The sequence below is a fragment of the Dipodomys ordii genome, unplaced genomic scaffold (genome assembly GCF_000151885.1).
Source record: "Dipodomys ordii isolate 6190 unplaced genomic scaffold, Dord_2.0 Scaffold1, whole genome shotgun sequence".
In the NCBI taxonomy this organism is placed as follows: Eukaryota; Metazoa; Chordata; class Mammalia; order Rodentia; family Heteromyidae; genus Dipodomys; species Dipodomys ordii.
This window is the reverse complement of record NW_012267217.1, coordinates 48,620,689-48,637,446: the sequence shown is the minus strand read 5'-3', so window position 1 is coordinate 48,637,446 and position 16,758 is coordinate 48,620,689. Positions and strand designations below refer to the sequence as shown.

Sequence of the window (16,758 nt, the reverse complement as noted above, 5' to 3'; positions counted from 1 at the left end):
TGTAGAACAAAACCTAGAGTAAGATTTTAGTTCCAGAAATTTTAAAAAGAAATAACTTCAAAGAAGTGAATAACTTATTTTTTCCTTTTGCTACAGAATTCTGCTTTAAAAATGTATGTATAAACACATACACACACAAATAATAAATTTCACCTGAGTCTCTCATGGGAGAGTGAACAAGGCTAGGAAGGTTTTAAAAAATGACCATTACTGTACTTTTGTTATTTGAGACACTTGAAAAAAGATTCAGGGGAAGATTGTCTTATTGAGCTCCTAGGGGAAAAGAATATATAACTATACATTCTCTGGAATCAAAGGAAAAGGGAGAGAATCTTTTTGTTAGTTTACCTTCAAAAAATCCACAAAATTGCAGGGTTATTTTACTTCCTTTGTGCATAGAGAGAGCAGCCATTTGCTAAACTAAACCTTTCAAAGACAACATAGTGGGCTACTCAGAAAACTACAACTACAGGGTACAGTGAACTGATAAGAGGGGCATATTAAGACCTGTTTGAAGGATTCTTTCATTGTAATCTTTACCATTTCCTAAAGGCTTTCCTGTACTTTTCAAACCTGGCATTCATCTTTAGGACTGACCATCTAAAGCACCTCTAACTCCAGTAATGATACTGTTTCTTAAGAACAACTTCTTGCCTGTTACACTAACTTAAATTTGTCTACTAGGATGTTGTACATTATACCTGTTCTTCTACACAGGTCTTTGATAAAGAATAGTGGCAAATGTTATATTTGAGTACACTGTCATCAACAAAAACCTTTAATAAATTTGAGTATAATTTGCAGAAATCCTAACAACCAAATTTAAAAAAATGTGAGTGGGATACAAATGAGTGCACTCTAGCACTCTAATATCACCTTGAAAAAATATTTTATGATTAATTTTTTATATTTTAAATTTTATTTCATTGTAAAGATGCTGTACAGAGAGGTTACAGTTACATGAGGGAGGTAATGAGTAAAATACTGTTGATCATTGTTACCTCTTCCCTTCCGTGTTGTTCCACTATCCCTTCCCTCCCCTACTTCCCCCACTCCTCCCCACCCCACCCCACCACTCGAAGTTGTAAAGTTCATAAAAAATTGTGAATTATAAAAGCTGTCAAGTTCCAATATACTGTCCTGTGGATATCATTGTTGCAATGGGTCATCCTGTGTCCTTCTTTCAGTGTTTTGTTATTTCCCTTCCCTTCACCAGATTAGACAAATGTATATACAAGATACAGGGCACCAAAATCAAATACAGTGACAACATGGGATGTACCATTGGGGGAATAACATACAGAGGAAACAAAAAAAATCACATAGTACATTAATAACAATAATAACAGAGACAGACCTCTTGTGTCTTTTACCTTTCTTGGTACTAGTATGGAAGTAAACTCAGGACCTTGTGTTTGAGCTACATTACTAGTCCCTTTGTGTTAGTTCAGTTTTTCAGACATTGCCTCAGGCTAATCTTAAATTGTGAATCTTCTACCTCTGCTTTCCAAGTAGCTGGAGCTATGGGTATATACCACCAAACTTAGCCCCCAAGTCTTTTTTTTTAATTATGATATATCCTAAGGAAATAACAACATACAAAATGGCCTAAACACTGATGCGTATTGTTTTTCTATCACTCCTCTTAATTAAACACCACTGTCCATAATAGGATATAGTCTCAGCTGCACTTTTACATGAAAGCAAACAGCTATCTCGGGATTCATGAGTTCATTCAAGGCCATCAAATTTCAACAAGGAAAAGGGATTGATTTTATAACTGACGCTATTGGCAGATCTTTTTTCTGCTTCCTTTTAATGTAAAAAAATTATTTTCTTGCATTTGACTTCATCATACTAAAAGTAGTCTGGAATATATGAGCTTCCAAAAGCATGAAATGTCTACCACCCCTTCCTGTGACATTGCCTCTTTTTTATTTGGGTCTAGGGAAATCTTTGCATGAGCCCACTGGGTGTACTTCATGGAGAAAGGCCAATCAAAGTAAACCAAGTCTTCACTGGCTACAAAATGAACATTTCACTGCTGATTAGATATTTTCTTTTTCAATCCTAAACTTGAGCAGAATAGTACCTGGGCTGAAAATGGTTGCAGCCATTTCATCTTGTTGACAATATCTGAGAATAGTACTCATCAGTCCAATTCCTTTCATCTCCAGAATTCCTCAGATCCACTATTTTTGGATACCTCTTTCTTTTTTCTTTTTTTATTGTGAGAATACCGTACAGAGGAGTTACAATTACACGGGTAAGATAACGAGTACATTTCTTATCAAGCAATGTTGCCTCCTCTTTGTTTCCCCTTCCTATCCCTTCCCATACTCCCCCACCCCAGCCCCACCAAAGTAGTAAAGTTTGTTTTTCGACATAACGACATGTACATCTCATTGTTGCAATGGGTCCATCTGTATCTCTAGTTAAACAATTTGTTTTTGCCCTTCCCCTCCACAAATTATACCAACATCAAATACAGTGAAAGCAGGGGTTATATCATGGGGGAGGGACATACAAGGCAACAAAGAAATCATCTTATAAATATGTTAGAAACAATTGCATGAAAGAAAAAAATTTGAATACTTATTTTGGGGTTCATTCCCCTAACATCAACTTATCTGACCTTTTCTGCTTGTCTCATACATATACTAGTTATTGCAAATAAGGGAAACCATGGGACCTTTGTTTCTTTGGGCCTGGCTTACTTCACTTAATATAACCACTTTCTTTAGTGTAACCTTCTTTTAGATTTTTTTTAAATGGACAATGCCTTTCTAATCTATCCCTTTTGTAGCTGAAATAGTAGAGTCAGTTTCCATGGATTATTACCAAGAATTACAGCTACATAGTGTGGCAGACAACAAGGACTTGGTCTCTTTTTTGCAGAGCTGTGGACAGGAGGTAAGGGGCATGAAATACTCCCTACCAACTAAATGAAGTGGTTATTGATTGATAACCTTTGTCCCTAGTAGCAGAAATTATTTATGTAAACTTTGTGTTGTGCAAATACAAGGAAGAATTAAAGATCTTTAGTTATTTTCCTTTCTTTTCCTGTCTACTGCCTAGATGTTGATGCCCATGGTGACTTTTGATGCTTCATGTTGGTATTAGGAGGGGATTAATAATATTGAGCCATAGTTAAGTTATACAACTTTTACTCATTTATTACCCTTAAAAACTGTCATAATACTTGATACACTGATGTTGGTTGCAAATAAACAGCTCATAGTCAGATTGTTTAAGTAGCTATATGAAAACTTTCAGTCTATGAGACAAAATAAAATATTTTCTACTATTTAAGAACTTGGGCAATTTGCTACTGCATTTTAATAGTGTTAACTATCAACATTCACCATAAGAAAGTAAAATAAAGTTGTAGAAAACATACTCAAATTCTGAACTGCAAAATGTCTATTGAGGACTTTCAGAAGTTAACAAAAAAAAGCTTCTGAAAACTTTCTAATAATAACTAAAGACAAAGGAATTCAAAAAGTATTTTCTGGGTAGTCATTAATAAACAAACATTTCCAGATATGCTAGCATTTGTATAAGAGGAATATAGATAGCTCAGCAAAGTATAGCAAATAACTTATGCAGAGAAGGGAATATTAAATAAAAAGGAAAGCTTGGATATTGTAGGCATCCACACACAATCCATTTCTTTGCAAAAAGGCCCATCTTTCACATCTTTGCCAATGTAATTAATGTCTAATCTCATTATGGTGGTGGCCTCAAGTAGATGAGGCCAGATTTGAAAATTAGAATCTTCTTACCTTATCTCATTTCTTGAAAATTGAAAATTCTTAAAAAAAATCTCATGGACTCTTATTTCCAAGACTAAGAAGTCACAAAATCTTGGGATCCTCTCTGGGGGTTGATGGGTACCAGGGCAAGAATAGCCATTCTCTGATCATAGCCATGTTTTAGGAAACCCTCTACCCATCTCTGCTCCTCCTTCCAAGTGCTAGAAGTGAGCCTATTAAGGATCTTTGATGATGTGACCACATCTATAATTAAGGAGTTCTAAGGATGGAAGTGATGGGACATTATAAATTCTAGTAACCTGAGGAAATGGGTAGAATCATATTATAGTTTATGTTCTAGAAAACTGGTTGTTAGAGTTGGCACAGGTAAACTATTTCAGGTGAACATGGTGTGCAAGCAAATAGATTGCTTCAACATGTGATGCAATCCAAATAACTCTTTCAAACTACAAGATACAATCATGACTTACAGTATGCTGCTTTTATTTCATGCATCCAATTGTCCTGAAATTGATCAGTATTGGGATATCCTGAAGATACATAGTCTAAATAGCATACATAAATGGCCTATTCGATAACAATCTTGTTTCTTAACTCAAAGGTTTTTATTAACTTCTCTGAACATTTATATGTATAAGAGAACAAGGAATCCCAAGGCAAGAGAAACTTGCTAAGCTATGAAACTTTAAAAGATCCTTTTGGAAGAAGCATTTGATGACCTTCAGAGGTTTAAATAGCTATCTGATTGTCTGCAGGAACAATCTAATCAGTAGATGTGGCTCTTGAACTTAAGCCAGATATTAAGACCGAAGACATTTTTTAATGACAGGGAAGATTCAAATCAGGAGTGTTACTAACTGGATGTTTCTAAAGTAACACAATGCAGTCACACAGTATAAAATATATCGTGTTTGTATGACTTCATTTGACTTCAGAATCTCTTTACCATTTTTCAAGTCAAAGAAAGACATATTTGATCAACTCACACAGGAGAGACATGCCATTGGCTAGCAAGGTCCTGCTGTGGTGGGCAGACCTCCGAGTAGTTCTTCTGTGTGTGTGTGTGTGTGTGTGTGTGTGTGTGTGTGTGTATCACTCTATTGCTGGCAGAAATTATTGCATTTCCCTCACTTTTATTCTCAGAATAATTTACTTGTTCATCACCAAGTTGGCTAGCCTCTAATTCCTTTAAGGATATTCCAGGAAAATGATAACAAATATAACATTGAATTTTCTGACAAAACTAACAAGTTAGTGAAATGAGGATTTCAATCATCTTAGAAAATTTTTGGTGTTGCATATGCCTTTTAGAAGAGAATATTTAATAGCATACTAGGTACTAGACAAAGCAGTTTCTATTCAATAGCTGTCTGTCTCTCTACATTCAGGGAAAGGCAGATTTTTCCCTCTACAAAAATGAAGAGAATATCAATGGGGCTAATCTCTCCAAAGTGCTGAGAGCTCAAAGCAATTGCCTACAGTTGTAGAGGACCCACCCTTATTATCTCTGAAAAAGCAAAATGACCAAAATGCAAAACGCTGCCTGGCTGCTGGGACAAAATTCTCTAAAGGAAGCTAATCTAAACATGTGCCAATGTACTCCTTAACTTAACACTTTGAATTTTGATTTACTTGCTTAGAATAAAAAGTCAAATTATAGGGGCTGAGAAGGTGGCTCAATGGTAGAGTGCTTGCCTTGTATGCATGAGGCCCTGGGTTCGCTTACTCAGCACCACATGAGCAGAAAAAGCTAGGAAGTGGCGCTGTGGCTCAATTGGTAGAGTGCTAGCCTTGAGCTGAAGAGCTGGAGGGACAGCGCCCAGGCCCAGAGTTCAGGCCCCATGACTGACAAAAAAAAAGTCAAATAACAAACATGTTCATTCATGAAACAAGACCAGGAGTCAAAGTGACACAAAATTAAATCATAGTATCTTAAATAAATTCATTAGTACAAACATTGAATACTATCATACTCCAGGGATGTAACTCTTGTGATCTAATTATAAATACGTAAGGACTATCAGATAATGAATTTCATGATATGGTATGTTCTTTTCTGGGTATTCTATGTCATGTGAAAATGGATGTTTCTGAAAATTGCTACTACAAGAACATGCAGCAGATAAAATCACCATGACTTAATTTTTAAAATGAAACACAGTGTTTAATTTCATTGCCGTATCCCATAGACATGTCCTCCTGGTGAAGAGCTGCATTTGAGGAAGCAACTGCCTCCACTGCCTTGTCAGAACTGCTCTCCAGTATCAGCCACATCTTTGCTAGGGTGGCTGGTGTGAGATCCTGGACAACGCCCCACCTCAGGAGGCTTGCTCCTCTTTGCTCTCAGGCAATTCACCAGCGTACCTTAAGTCCTCTATTCATTCTGTTGCAGACACACGGAGCTCCTCAACATCACTTTACTCATGGTCTGTCTCCTCCAATCCTTCTGTCTAGAATGTTCTTTGCATAGATCTGTTCATAACTTGCTTGCTCATGTCTTGAGAGTTCTTTTCTCAGAAGCCTTGCCTATATAATCTACCTGAAATACCATCACCTTGACTGCATACTCTATGCAGGAAACATATTATTATGTGTATATTATATGAATCTATGGGAGAAATGAATCTGCCAAGAAAGAAAGAAAGAAAAAAAAAGAAGAAAGAAAGAAAGGTAAAGAAAGACAAAGAAAGAAAGAAAGAAGAATATAAGAGGACAGAGAAACACAGTTGCTTTCTTTTTCTTCCATTAGAGTGTAAACAGTGAGGGCACAGGTTACTGCTATCTTCATTGGGTTTATATAGAATTTTTTCACTGATGCTCACAAACACTGTAAGAGGTACAATTATTGTATTATCCTCACTTGACAAGGAGGAAACTTCCAGGCACTGAAAGATAAAGAAATCTGCCTATATTTAGAGAACAAATTTATTTGTAGAATCTGGATTCAAAATCAAACAGTGCCACACTGGTGGCTATTCTGAAATGTTCTATTGTTTCTATAAAGTGAAAAATATATACATAATTAAAATACTATCTTATCAAATATAAATAAATATATTACAAGAAAATATAAGTTGATTAACTGATTTGTGTAGTTTCATATAATTTATTTTTATATATTCTTACATATTGTTTTTCAAAAATATATTGATCACTTTGTGTATATATATGTATACCTATACATATATGCGCATATATACATATATATTTATATGTTTATATGGCTTTCTACAGTCATATAAAAGGAATCTGAATATTATTGTGATTTGCAAGCATCAGTACAATATTCTTTTCTTCCTTTCTCCAGGTGGGAACCACTTGAGAAACAGACACTAGATTTTTAGTTATGAGCACAAAAACATTAGCAATAATATGATCTGGTTGAATGAAAACAACACAAATTTTCAGCCTCTAACTTGCTCTCTATGCTTCTCATACTGAATCAGTCCCTATTTACCCATTTATTAAGAGAATTGAATAACTCAGGCCTCTACTGTTAACCAAACAAAAACAACCAACCACGTGCCAGAGGACTGACTCTACAAGGAGAGGGCCACCAGTAGAAGCTATACAAGGGACCTGTTTGATTTCTTCTAAGCTCTTCAGATAGAAAACAGCCCTTTCATAGATACAGGTAAAAAAGGTTGAGGATAATCTGCTTAAAGTTTTCTATGTCTTTACATTTCTTTATAATAGTACAGTATCATTCTCTTAGATGGATATGTAAAATTCCACTGTGTATATACCACATTTTCCTGGTCTGTTCATTGGTTGAGAGGCATTGGGTTGATTCCGTGTCTTTGCTACTGTAAATAATGCTGCAATGAACATGGTTGTGCTGATGGCGTTACTGCAATCCTGGTCTGTGCTTTGCTTTATTGAATTCTCAGGAATGGAATTTCTGGGTCATAGGGTAGCTCTTTACCAGACCCAGAGAAACACAAGTTGCATGCTTTCCTCATTTGTGGTAGCTGAGGCATGCCTACAAATCTATAAGTAAATGCATTGAGTGGTAAGCAAGCAGTTACAAATGAATTAACTGAAGTAAGAGCGCAAATAATATAATTTTTTTAGAATGACTAAGTCAAAGCTCAACAAAATAAGTACCAGGAAATGGATACTTGCAAAGAAGGGGGAGGTGGAGCCAAAAGGGGAGGGTAAAAGAATGAAGAGCAGAATGGGGAGAATAGAGGCAAGAATTCATTGTACATACCAAAGAATTAAAAAAATAAAGAAGGGGTGAGTTGAATGGAGGTGAAGATGTTAAAGGCACAACACAGAACAAAATGATTTGTATACATAAATTGCTTTGTAAAAAGGCAAAAATTCAATATATACCCTAAAATAAAGAAAATATATATCCTAAAAATTAAGAAAAGTGGGGAAAGGGGAGTTTGGAGGGGTGGGTGAGAAGGTTGAAAGGGGTGACACTGATCAAGATGCATTGTATTTGTAAACTGCTTTGTTCAGTGGCAACTACTTTGTACAACTACTTAAAGATCATAAAAACATTAATGTTTTTCAGTCCAATTGGAGTGGATAGTCTCTTGGTTCCAGATATAAATGAAGCCATCCAAGATTAAACATTAAACTCCAACTTTCCTCTGGCTTCAGATAAATCAGTCTTATCCTCCCTTTCCTTCCTGACTTCCTAGCAGATTTTGGAAGGCTTTGTGTAAGAACAAACTGTGGATAGCAATCTAGTCAATTATAACAAGAAGTTCAGATTATATCAGATATTCATGATTTCACATCCACATTTATTTTTATGTTTTCCCTCTTTTACATGTAGAGACATTTTTAAACTTGTTCGATCCATATTCAAAATTAATTGTATATTGGATTTAGAAACGTTACACCTGGGAGAAGAGACCTCACAGGTAATTCCTACGCTGGTCTTGCTAGATGTCATGCCAGATTTTTATGTGCATCTACATCTGTCAGGGTTCTGGCATGCCAAAAAAAAAAGAAAGAAAGAAAAGAAAAAGCAAAAGTCAAGTCTCACTAAGATGCAGGTTTTAAAAAGACTTAGCAATGAAGAAATACTTTATCAAGGGGCAAAAATCAAAGAATAGTTGAAAATAAATAAATAAATTTGAAGCAGTGGGAAGTTGTTATTGACAGTAACCTTGAAGAGACCTGCAGAGGAAATGAACTATGGGAGTCTGGTTGACAACTGGAGCCCCAGAAGCAGAGGTGCTAACAAGCCCTGTATCTTGGAGCTCTTAGAAGTATGGCCATCACGCCAAAGGACCCAAGCAAGGGGGGAGCCAATACTGAGTGCTCCCACCTCTCTCTCCTCTGCTCAGCTCTCCTGTCAGTATGACTCTTGTGGGGACAGTTTCATAAATCAGTGGGCAAGGTGACCTCCTTAGGGAACAAAAAGAAGTCAGAAAAGAATGTTGAATACATGATAGAGAAGGAGGGTCACAGGAAAATGAGAGCACAACATCCATGGTCAGCTTGTCTAGTTATTTATCTAGATACTGAATATAAAATTATGTTCTAGATTCAACTGTGCTTTTTATTTATTTTCACTACAGTATTAGACTGAGTTCTCCATCAGACTAGGACCAATGGAGCATATGTGTATGTGTATGCATACATATACATATATAATTATTCAGGAGGACTCATTAGATTGGCATTCATGACTGGAGACTGGATAATCTAATAAAGATCATCTGGATAACATGCTGGACAGCCAAAGAGACTGGTAGAACCTGGTAAGCATGCAGTTCCAGAAGGAGAAACGTCAGCAGGGGAACAGATGGGCTTCCCCAGTCTGAAGTTAGGGCCTGGAAGCTCCCTGGTTTATTCAGTCTATATCAATTAGCTGAAGTAACTGGACTCTGTTGTCTTTGGCAAGTGTAGTAGCAAAGGATCTACTCAGGGGAAAAAAAAGGATCCACTCAGTAAGAACAGGGCTTGTTGGTGCTGGCTAGATTCTTCCTTTAGCTTCTTTACCATCTCAATCCCAAGCCTATTCTATGGTTCTTGGGTCTTTGTTACTGTTACTTGGGATTTAATTGCTTTCCTACATGGCAATCATGTCTTGGAAAAATATATACTAAGTGAAATAATCCAACACAAAGAAATATAAGTTGCATTGTTTCCCTCATTTGTAATCAGAATGTGCCCATCAACCTACACATAAACACGATGGGGAGTGAAAGACAAAAAATTACATTTAGACACAATAAGTTAAGAACTCTATACATTCACATAGTGAGACCAAAGGAAGATATTCTTAAGAGAGGATCACAAGGGCTCAATAGCTATGTGAATATGAACATATAAAATGGTGCTTATCAAAATGAACTCCAAGAAATGGAAACGAGGTTTTTTATTGTACTGATTGTGGTTCTTCCCTCCTCCCCCACCCTTGGTTTTTTTTTCTCTTTTGGGGGGGTCCAGTCGTGGGCCTGAACTCTAGGCCTGGGTGCTGTTCTTCAGTTCTTCAGCTCAAGGCTAACGCTCTACCATTTGAGCCACAGCGCCACTTCTGGCTTTTTTTTCCTGCTTATGTGGTGCTGTGAATCGAACCCAGGGCCTCATGCATGCAAGGCAAGCGCTCTACCACTGAGCCACCTTCCCAGCCCCCTTGGTTTACTTTTGTCACTATTTTTTATTTCTGTATCCTTTGTCTTGTATATCAGTTTATCTGAGTTAGAGAGGGGAAGGGGAAGCATAGAAATGGTGGAACAAAGGCTGAACCAATTCAGCAGTGATACTCACCTCACAATATGTTGGAAATGAGCCTTTACTTGAAAGGAGAGGGGTCAGGAGGGAAAAATGGGAGAAAATGGGGAAGAGGGAGACATTATTCAAAAAGAAATGTACTCAATACCTGACTTGTATATCACTATAACAATATATATATTTTTTTTTGGTCTGGTCGTGGGGCCTGAACTCTGGGCCTGGGCGCTGTCCCTCAGCTCTTCAGCCCAAGGCTAGCGCTCTACCACTTGAGCCACAGCGCCACTTCCAGGTCTTTCTTTTTTGCTTATGAGGTGCTGAAAAATCGAACCCAGGGCCTCAGGCATGCAAGGCAAGTGCTCTACCACTGAGCCACCTTCCCAGCCCCTATCAATATTTTTAAAAAGAAGTCACTAGAAGTTTTGTTCCCCAATGTCCTACATGTTAATATTTTCAATCTAATCAAATTGACAGTCAAAATTTACTCTCATAACTGCATATCTTCCTTTACCCTCAGGGCACAAATTCCAAAAGAATGGTCAGGTGGCATGAGCTATCAAACTACCCAGAACAGTGTACAGTATATAGCTTATGGCTGTTTATCAAATTTTCCCTTAAGGCTTTTGGACTGTGGGCACCATGTCTAACTGAAATTGTAGAAAGCAAAATGGCAGATAAGGGAGAGCTACTGTCTGCATTTCATTATGAACATATTTACATTTTAAAGGTCACATGGTACTCTATTGTATGGATTGGGGATTACTGTGTTTCAACAAGTTTATTTTCAAATTATCTTCAGTGATTATCTTTTCATGATTAGTATTCAAAGATGCCCTTTTGACTAATTCTTGTAGATTATTTTATAATTAATATGAATAATTTTCTCTTTATTTTGTCATTAAACACCTAAATGAGATTATTTAGTTTCATCACATAAGAAAGCTAATTGAATTGTAGCAAATCTGGCTTTGTTAACACAAATTCTGTCATTTTTACAGCACAGCAAGAGTTAAATTTGATTGAATGACATGATTGTGTTTTTTTGTTTACAGTTTGTGAACACTTTTGTATGTAAGATGTAAGATACTTCCCAAATTATTAGTATTTTTTATTTTTATATATATATTTTTATTGGAAAGATACTGTACAGAGAGTTTACAGTTATATCAGTAGGGTAATGAGTACATTTCTTATCAAGCATTGTTACCCCTTCCTTTGTTTTTCCCCTACTATCCCTTCCCTCTCCACCTCCCCAACTCCTCCCCCACCCACAAGGTTGTAAAGTTCATTTTGAACATAGTGTCTTGTACATCTCATTGTTAAAATGGGTCAACCTGTATCCGTGTTTCAGCATTTTATTATTTATGTTCCCCTCCCCAAATTAGAAAAATGTATATACAAGATGCAGGGCACCAGAATCAAAAATAGTGAAAACAGGGGTTCTACCATGGGGGAAGAACATACAAAAGAAACAAAAAAATCACATAATACATTATAAGTACATTAAAAACAACAGTAACAAAGATAAAACCTCTGTGTCCCTATCTTGGAACATCTTATATGGACATTATCTTATACGGTCATATGTGCATAGGTTTTGACCTTTTCTGCTTGTCCTAGATGCACACTAGTTATTGCAAATAAGGGAAACCCTGGGACATAAGTTTCTTTGGGCCTGACTTAGTTACTTAATATAATTTTTTCCTAGTCTTTCCATTTCCTAACAAATGGGGTGGTGTCATTCTTTCTGATAGAGGTATAGAATTTATCTCTATCTATCTATCTACTATCTATCTATCTATCTATTTATCTATCTATCTGTCTGTCTGTCACATTTTCTTGATCCATTCATCTACTCAGTGGAGGGCCATCTGGAGTGGTTCCATATCTTAGCTATGGTGAATAATGCTGCAATAAACATAGTTGTGCTGGTAGCTTTGTATGGCCTTGTTTGTGATCTTTTGGGTTAATGCCCAAAAGTGGGATTGCTGGGTCATATGGGAGCTCCATATGTAGTCTTTTGAGGAACCTCCACACTGCTTTTCAAAGTTGTCAAACAAGTTTACACTCCCACCAACAATGCAGTAGAGTTCCCCTTTGGCCACATCCCCTCCAGCATCTGTTGCTATTAAATTTCTTGATTATAGCCATTCTAACTGGTCTTTTGATTTGCATTTCTTTTCTGGCTAGAGAAGTTTAGCATTTCTTCATGTGCTACTGGCCATTCTTATTTCAACTTTAGAGAAGTTTCTCTTTAAGTCTTTAGCCCACTTATTAATGGGACAGTTGTTTCTTTGAGGATTTGTTGTTGGGGAATTTAATTTTTGGGTTCTCAAGTATATTTTAGATATGAGACCCTTGTCTGTTGCGTGGCTAGTGAAGATCTTCTCCCAATTCATGGGTTTTCTATTGAGCTTGCTACATCCTTTTCCATACAGAAGCTCTGCGGTTTCAAACAATTCCATTTGTCCAACCTTTCTGTGATTTGTTGTGTTTCTGGGTCTCTATTAAGAAAATTTCAGCCTGTGCCAAGAAGTTCAAGAGTTTCTTCTATTCCTTCCTGTAATGTTTTCAGGGTGTCTGCTTTATCTGGAGTTGATTCTGTTACAGGATGATATAAGAAGGATCTAGCTTTAGTTTTCTACAGGTGTTTAACACAATTTTGCAGCACCATTTACTGAAGAGGCTGTCTTTCTTCCATTCTATTTTTTTTTTGGCTCCCTTATCAAAGATTAGGTGGCTATAGGTCTGTGGGTTCATTTCTGGGTCTTCAGTTCTATCCCATTTCCAAAATTATTATTATTTTCTTTATTATCTTTTCTTTTAAAAAAAAGTTGCCAGGATGATGAACAGAGGGGTTACAGTTACATAAGTAAGGTAGTGAATACATTTCTTGTCAAACTTGTTACCCCTCCCTCATTTTTCTCCCACTTTTCCACCCCTCCCCCAAGTTGTACAGTTCATTTTCAACAAATTGTCTTGTGAATATCACTGTTGCATTGGTTTTCCCTATGCCCTTTGTTTCAACATTTTTTTGTCTGTCATGGGGCCTGAACTCTGGCTCTTCAGCTCAAGGCTACTGCTCTACCATTTGAGCCATACACCACTTCAGCTTTTTCTGCTTATGTGGTGCTGAGGAATCGAACCCAAAGTCTCATGCATGCAAGGCAAACACTCTAGCACTGACCCACCTTCCCAGCCCTGTTTCACCATTTTAATGCTCCCCTTCCCTTCCCTTTCCTAATTCAGATAAACTATACATATATATACACACACACCCAGGGTACCAAAATCAAATACAGTGACAACAGGGAAAAAAAATACAAAAAAGAGAAATCACATAGTACATTGAAACAATAACAAAGAAAAACTTCTTGTGTCCATATCTTGGATTCCATTTCATTTAATATCCTCTTATATGTATATAGGTATTGAGCTATTCTGCTTATCTGCTAGGACTATCCTAGACATATATTAAGTATTATAAATGATGAAAACAATGGGATCTGTATTTCTTGGGATCAGGCTTACTTCACTTAATATGACTTTTTCCAAATCATTCTTTCTGATGGAAACATAGAATTCTGTTTGTATATATACCACATTTTCTTGATCCATTAAGCTACTAAGGGGCTATTGGGTTATTAGGTACTATCAGCATGATATTCCTAACATTGTGACCAATGTAGTCCAAAATACATATAAAGCTTTATTTCAAGTAGCACTATTTAATAAAGAGAGGGATGCAAATGTTATAAGGAAGGCTGTGCCTAGACAGAAAAAGAAAGATAATGATTTGAAAATACACTACCTAGTTCAATATCCTTGAACTATACATCAATTCTGGCCAATAAAAGGCTACAATAAAAATCATTTTTAGCAGGGTGATGGTGCCTCACATCTGTAATCCTAGCTACTCAGGAGGCTGAGATCTGAGGATCATGGTTCAGGAAAATTCATGAGACTCTTATCTCCAATAAACCACCAGAAAGCCAGAAGTGGCACTGTGGCTCCAATGGTAGAACACTTGCCTTGAGCTGAAGAGCTGAGGGAGAGTGCCCGGGCCCAGAGTTCAAGCCCCATGACCGACAAAAAATAAAAATAAAAAAAATTATTTGTGGGTAATAATGACAGGACTCGGCATCAGAAAGTAATTTAGTAGAATGAATGATATTAAAATTTACATAGTTACATATAGTTTAGCTTTATTCTTAAGAGGTATCCAGTCAGATGAGTTTTCTAAGCATTACATTGTCTCAAACTGCACGAGAAAATTGTTAATTACCTAGCACGAATGTAGTTACAATTCCTAACACCCTAGCCAAATAGAACAAAACAAAAAATAAAGTTCTACAGCTCCTGGCTTTATGTTGTTGTTGTTTTGGTTTGTAGTTTATTGGAGATAAACTGAACTTTCCTGTCTGAAATCTCAGCCTTCTGAGTTGCTAGGATTACAGGCATGAGCCACCATTTCCTGGCCAGTTTTTAAGTAAAATGAAATCATGTTCTGTATATAAACTGCTGCAGATGTAAATATCTTTAACCTAATCACAAACTTATCTGTCATGCTGGTAACAGTAAAAAATTAAGCACCCCTGATTCTGATTCTTAGCAATGTCAGCATCTCTTAAGTAGTACAGAGGAAATTGTCTCTTCCTGTGAAGTTGAAGAGCAGCAAATCTATTAAGTATCTCCTCAACAAATCTAGTGACACTCATATGTAGTGATATCATGTCAGTATTTGAGAAAGAAAAACATTGGAAAGATAGCTATTGTTTATGTAATTGTCCCTTATCATGATGTTCTCAGTTGTTGGTTTTAAAAAGTATGTAAAGCATTTACATTTTTAAATTTCACATGCCTGAATCTGTGACTTAAATTCTACTGTGCCTTTAGATAATTTGTAATTTTTTGTGCTTCGATGATCCATAACTAATAGGAAACCCATTAGTTAGTTGTTTTTTAATTTTACCAAATATGTGAGTTCTCTCTTTTAAACTTCATGTGATATTCTTTCCTGGTAATATATAATTTATTTGTACTTCAACAAAAATAGACTTTAACACTTAAGATTATCAAAATAATTCATTATAATAAAGAATAAAGACCAGATTTGGTAACATAGCACCCCAGACCTTCCATAACCTGGTGGTTATAAAACTTTATTCAGACATCACAATTATTCTCATGTGATCTAACGCCCCAAAAGCACAGATTTCTCTGCTACTGTTCTCTCTGATCTGAATGCTCTTGTCCCCATAATCACTTGATCCATAATTCATTCCTCAAGGAAGGAAGAATCCGACTTTCACATTGCCTTCAGATTCATGCTGCAACATCAGCTTTGCCTGCATCTTCTACTCTGCTACTCTGCTATGCAAATTCAAATTAGGCAGCATCCACAGTCTTATGAACATTCCTTTCTCTCTCCCTGTCTCAGTCAGTCTCTCTCCCCCAACACTTTTCTCTTCACAGAAACACACAGGTAGAGTGCTCTTTATCCAAAATGCTTAGAAACAAAGTGCTTGGAATTTCAGATCTTTTTGAAATTTGGAATATTTTATGTATATCTCATATATGTAATGAGATATTTTGGAGCAAGGACCCATGTCCATACACACAAACTCATTAATGTTTCATATGTACCCTATGCATATAGCCTTTAGGTAATTTCGGTAACATTTTAAATTATTTTATGCATGAAACAGCTGCGTTGTACAGAGTTTTCCACTTGTGATATCATGTTGTCATTCAAAGCTTTTTAGATGTTGGAGCATTTCAAAGTTCAGGTTTTAAACATTAAGGATTTTCTCTTACTGGCTCTCGTCCTTTGGAGAATTCAGACGGAAAACAAACAATTTCTATGCAATTATTTGATGTAGAAAGCAATGGAACTATCATGGTTAAGTTAAATTCACCATGTAATAAAAGGAATAGCAGATGGGGGAAAAAGGACACATAAAATAAATACGAATGAGTTTTTATAGAAAGTTATGAAAAATAAAATTATGGAAATATTTCCAGGAAAATATGAAGAAACTTTTAATATGGACCAAAATAGAATTTAGGATAAAATGATCAAGAAGAAGTTATAGTATGTGATATTTTTGTTTCTATTGTCTGTTCTTCCCCTATGGTATAACCCCTGTTTTCACTGTATTTGATGTCGGTGCCCTGCCTCTTGTATATACACTTTTCTAATTTGGGGAGGGGAAGGGAAATAACATGCTGAAATAAGGATGCAGGTTGACCCATTGTAACAATGAGATGTACAAGACACTAT

General features: G+C 36.3%; 1 protein-coding gene across 2 annotated transcripts in view; it reads right to left on the bottom strand.

Annotated features, from left to right (window-relative positions):
- Spag16 (sperm associated antigen 16) overlaps positions 1–16,758 on the bottom strand; it is a 775,427-nt gene that overhangs the window by 199,354 nt on the left and 559,315 nt on the right. The window lies entirely within an intron of this gene.